The sequence below is a fragment of the Nothoprocta perdicaria genome, unplaced genomic scaffold (genome assembly GCF_003342845.1).
Source record: "Nothoprocta perdicaria isolate Ctin4 unplaced genomic scaffold, notPer1 scaffold_32, whole genome shotgun sequence".
NCBI classification, from domain to species: Eukaryota; Metazoa; Chordata; class Aves; order Tinamiformes; family Tinamidae; genus Nothoprocta; species Nothoprocta perdicaria.
In genome coordinates this window covers 289403-295402 of record NW_020455555.1, presented here as the reverse complement: position 1 = coordinate 295402, position 6000 = coordinate 289403, and positions in this window count along the sequence as shown.

The window sequence follows — 6000 nt, the reverse complement described above, 5'->3', positions numbered from 1 at the left end:
TGCCTAGTTGCTATTTATTCCATGGCACTGATCTCTGATGACTCTGCCTCAGAGAAGCCAGCAGCTTGGCAATGAAGAGCTTCTGAAGTCTTAAGTAACCTTCACAAATACCAGTTTTGAATATTTCTCTCCCATCCATCAAGCCTTTTGGGACAGGAGAATGAAKAAGGCCAGGAGCACAATATATCTGAATTATTTTCAGCAGCTTCTAGGAGCCTGCTGAGCAAGGCCACACTATTTGCCCAAGTGACCTGAATGTGAGCACACTGCATACCAATTACATAGCTAATTTGCCAATTTACTTTGATGTCAGTTCAGCTGAGTACTACTGTTTTCAAATAGAAAGCTTAAATGAACCTCCAACTCTGTACTGCTCTGGAAATCTAGAGTCAGAATCAAGCCCTGAACAACAACCTTTTGGGACAGCCTTCACATTGCATTGTTTTTGCTCCAAACTTGGTGAATGGCTTCACTCACAGCTCTGAGGAAGGGGTAATGAGGAAGCTGCAGGAATTTTTGGAGGTGTTGTTTCTTAGAGGAGCTTACCTGATTGCAGTAATTGCTCCTGGTTTATACCATCAGTTCCCATCACTACCAGACATGCAATAGTTTGGCTCATCTGTACGTAACTGTAAACATTGTCCTTTTTTGGCCCACGCAGCCTATAGCTTCCAGAATGATCTCTGCCCTTCACGATCCAATGAGCTGCATAAAAAGGAGGAGCACAAAGCAAACCATTTCCTTAGCCTCACCGCAGTAAAACATTTGCAAGTTGCTCTTGAAACCAGCAGCCAAGGTAAATCCTGATCCTTTACTTCATCTCTACAATAGCTGTAGCAGACAAAATTGGATTTTTTGTGGACCTGAACTGGAATTCCTGAGCTGAACATATTCAGAATTTTCATTTTAATTTGCATTTATACATTAAATTCGGATATTATACAGTATATTGGAATAAAATGTTGTAATTGCTAGAGTGGCTTCTTAAGTCTTTCTTTTGTCCTTAATGAAATTGTTTAGGTGGGAATGAGGCATTATCTTCTGTGCAAGTTTGCAAGATCAGACTTGGCAAAGTTGCCTGATGGGAAGAAATATAACAGTGAAAAGACTTCCGTGCTATGCAGTGCATTTCTTTTTTAACAGTAGGATAATTTACATAGTAATCAATTTTCCATGTGCACTGAACAATTGCACTGATTTACTGCAATTTTATCAGTTATCCYTTGAGGAATGAGAAGATGYTGCTTCTCTTCTGAAACTCCTGTAATCACRGAAGCGTAATATCGTAGTCAAAAAGAGAGGTTTCTGTGATGAATAACAATCGTTATGCATTACTGTGTGAAATCACAAATTTTACTATCTTATTTAATTCCAAAATATTTTCAACTTCTTAGAAACTGTGATGATAATTTATTTATAGCAATGCCATGATGATGGATTAGTATTACCTTACAGTAAAATAATTATGGTGAGTTAATAATAGTCTTATTAGAAGCACGTCTAGACTCTCGTCACTGTGTCTGGCTAAGCCAGAAGACTCCTCTGGCTAGAAAATTGCTACTGTTTTATCTCTGTCTCTCTACCTTTCCTTAGTATTCTTATCACCATTTCTGCTGTTCTCAGGAAAGCTACAAGGAACACTAGTGCAAAAATGCATTTACTTTCTTACATTTGTACAGAGGGCATTAGATGCCCTTTGCAATAAGAGAGGAAGATGTGGAAAGCAAAAGAAAATATACCTGTCCTGGGATTACAGTAGCAAGACAAGAATTGTGTGTGGGTGTAGCATATTTATAAAACACTTCAGCTGAGAGATATTGCTGCTGTTATTGGTGAGGAATGGGATGAAGTAGCCAGAACTGGGAGGCAAACAGGCACACACAGGGCTACCCTCTGCACCCAGGGTGCTTGCAGGGACACCAGGACAAGCACCGATGGAAAGCCAYGGCGCAGCTCCGGATATCTGGGAGCAAAGTACATTACAGAAACACCCGAGAGGACTCAGACGTTCAGAATAACAAAATTTTGTGCAAGCACCCAAGTGGAGTATATAACTATAAAGGACTTTGAGGGAAAGAGTAATGAAGTGATTGATCATTTGCTAAGTGCAACTGAATGTATATGAAAAAAAACTTTTACTCACCCATATGTATTTAACCCCTTTTGATCTAGAATAGTCACACACCTGATAGGAGAAATCCTAAACCACACAAACTAGAGCACAATGCACAAAATAGCACAATGCAGSGGTCACCTTGCAAACAAAACACAGCAAATCATTCTTGCACACAAACTGCCTAACAAGCAATCAAAAATAAGGATCTTATATGTAGGAATTATCAACCGTTTTCTGAGAATTTCAGGACATTAGTAAGGACATTAATGATAGATGTCACTTATTCTGCAACATAAAGGTGAAAAAAATGCAAGTAAATATCATTTCCATAACTTAGAAACAGAAACACTATTAGCAACAGCAGCAAAAATGAAATACACAATAAAGATAACTTCATAGACGGACAAATTCTTGTAAAAGGATGAATATTTCAATTATCATCTGCCCTGAGATTTAGGCTTTGTCAGAAATGGAACAATACTCTGCAATGCACCCTGAAAGAATCTCCTGCTAAAATGGGGTGACCTGAATTCTAAGGCAGATAAAAAAACCTTGTTTTTCTCTTTGAAATGGGTACTCTAAGTAAAGTACCTAGGAAGCAAACTTGAGAGAATCAAATCTCTTTCCCATTCAGCCAGATCACAGAGCTCAAGCATTACTCACATAAAATGTGCAAGTTGTCCCGTATGTTTTGTCTACAGAATTTCCCTTATTTTGATCTGTCATCATTGTATCTACTGAGAACAGCACACTTTCAAACTTATCCTTTAAAAAAAGGTATGAAGGATTCTTCTTCAAACATGGCTTGCTGTAAATGCATTTAATGTGGTGCTATCTTTTATGTTAACTCAGCATCAGTATACTACATAATCAAATATTATCTATGTAAATATAGATTCTAAATCTAAATAAATATATCCCATTATTTTAAAGTACAGCCTCACTGTTAAGACACAGAATGAAAACTAAAGACTGAGAGAGCACTTAGTTACTTTTCTGAAATTTTTTGTCACCTTGCAGAAGACTTAGCAGAACTAATCTTGCAGTTCAATGTTTCATTTGTATGCTACACATTTAGTAAACTAATCTCACATTTCTCCTGTATGCCGCTTTAGTTTAGGGACATTTAAATAACTAAACTGAAAAAGAATGTTTAATGTAAACATGTTGTACAAACATGGGAATTTCTGCTGATAGCTAATTGACTGATACAGACACTACGTGGCATAACAGAAATCAAATATATAACAATCGGGCTTCTGGAATATTTGGTAATACAAATGTATTTGTATTACCAATCTAATATTGTATTGACAATGTATGTGCAAGGTACTGCTGAAATTTTAAGCCTATATAAATTCTACACTGAGGACTGATCAAAAATCTAATGAAAGCAATGAAAATAATTCCTTGGACTCTAAAGGCTTTGAATCATTCCTATGCCAGAATTAATTTGCATCAGRCTGAATTTAGCAGTAAATCCAGAATCTGAAATTCAAACAGAAAAGATTTCTTCTGTAATATACTCGGTTCACTTCATATTCTTTAAACCACATCTGCAATTTCTAGCTTTTTACCTGCCTTGCTTCCCGCTGCTATCTTCTATTATCCAATATGGATAGCTAATTAGGGGTTGCTCTAGAAGGTCTTCCAGAGAGGGGCCCATACCTACAGCAAAGTGAAAGAAAACTGATTATGCTTCTTTTCAGTTTCACACATCATTGTTTCCGTGAGTTTAATATCATACATTTTCATGATTTATAACCCATTTTTTCAAAAACCATCAGAGCTCAGTAAGCACAATGTTATTATAAATTCATAATACTACCCTACCAGTCATAGCATTACAGCACATCTGCAGTGTCTTCCAGATAAGTATTTCCAGGTACTTTCTAATGGCAATGACTTACCCATGGAATCCAGATGAGTAAAAACAGAACACATGAAGTTACTAACTCAGTGGCTGTAATAATGTGGCCTAAGGTCAAGGTTTTGAGTAATACTGATGCTGAGCAGCCTTAAAACAGCCTAACTGAAATAAAAATCTCGGCACTATTAGAAGCCAGAGCTACTCAGGCACCCTAAAGTCAACTCTTCTCCTACTGTTTATTAAAGGAGGGTACTGATCCCGGTTATTTGCTCCCTCTGACCTCAGGGGAGCTAATGCTTCAAAGGTTGTCCTCCTGGGTAAAGATATAGAAAGCCCAAATACAGTATCTTCAGTCTCTCAAATATCACGGCTTAGAAGAAAAGCATATGGCTCAGGCATCTGGTCCTATAACACAGCTACCTTCCATCTCAATTTTGATCTTTGCTTTTACTTTTTGTTCTAGAACTTTAAGATTTATCACAGTTTAAGCATCTCTAAGTCTCTAAATCTTCAGAAACTTACTTAAAAAAACCCACAACAATGTATAGCACTATATGCTATATAAGAGTAAATCTTTGGATCAACTATTAAAAAGTCAGAGCCATGTAAGAAAATGAAATACTTCTACATACTGATGCATCTTTTCTCCTTCAAGGCCATCCTTTCTATTTCTTCCTGGCAATTCATTCTTGGGTTAGTACACATGCATTTGCTTCCTATTTTTGGAAAGTCTGAGTCAGATAAGAACTAGCTATTATCATCTAACAGTGGCACCAAGATAAGACGATGTCAAAGTGGTGGAAGCAGAACCTTTCAACTGCTTAATAAATTAGTAGAAATGGCACGTTGATGCAAAGCAAAACATAGGTTGTAAGGCATAAATAGCGAGAAAAAAAAAACGCTTTCTGTTTAAGCATTTGTTACTTTATATTCATGTAACAGTCTATTTGTCTAACTTGCCCACAAAGGTACGTRCAATTTCTGATAAGAACATTTTGAATATCTGACTGGTTCTACTCAAGTTCTGGAGCTAGTCTCTTCTCAGCTTCTGTGCCAGTGAGCTGTTAGTGCAACCACAGTCTTCAGTAGGCATCTTTTAAGAAAAGGAATTACTGTACTTCTTGTATCACAACACATGCTTTAAAATTACTATCCTTGTTGTGTCTATTCTCTGCATTCACAACTGCACACTTGTCTTACCTTTTTTCATCATCTTACTCTATCCTGACAGTCATTTATAAAATGTTTCAAGTTTCCCATGTCGACTGTGTAAATGTAGGACTGCATTTTGTACTGGTCTCAGGAAAGAGAATTATAATTCACAGTTAGAGTTCAAAATAAAACATGAATACATAGTGCATCTGGCATATAAGTAAGAGTTCCACATTTAATACCTAAATGCAAATGCTATCAGGAATTGGTGATCACAAACTTCAGCAGATTATGTACCACTTCATCTTTAAAGAAAGACATCAGGCACTTTGCAAGAAGCCCAGCTTCTTAGACAAGGAAGGCTTACTGGTCAGCTTGGTAAGCTCAGGTGTGRAGGCCAGTGCTGTACTTGTCCAGGTGCTGTTCTCTGAAGGGTAATGCTATGTTTCCAATTTAATGTATTACAGGAAAAACAACGTGGTAAACATAAGGCCAAAAGGCTTCCCTTCAAAAGGCTTAACTAGAATTTGTTCAGATTAACTGCATTTCAAAACAAGAGACATTTCTATTTAAACAGTTACCTGTAAGGATGTGTCACAAATATTCCCGCTTTGGCTAAGATACTGGACTGGAAAGTGAAGCAGCAAAGAAACAATTATGTGGAAAGAAAACAGGAAAATGAGGGTGATATAAAGAAGGAAGTTGGATCACCACATAGAATAAATATGAGAGTTTCRCTGGTCCTGATCTAAGAATCTGGACTATAAAATTCATACATCAGATCCTTCAAAAAAATCCGATGCCAAATTCCTGTTTATCCATCACAGGATTCTTTTAACACTTCATTTTTAGCCTATCTTTG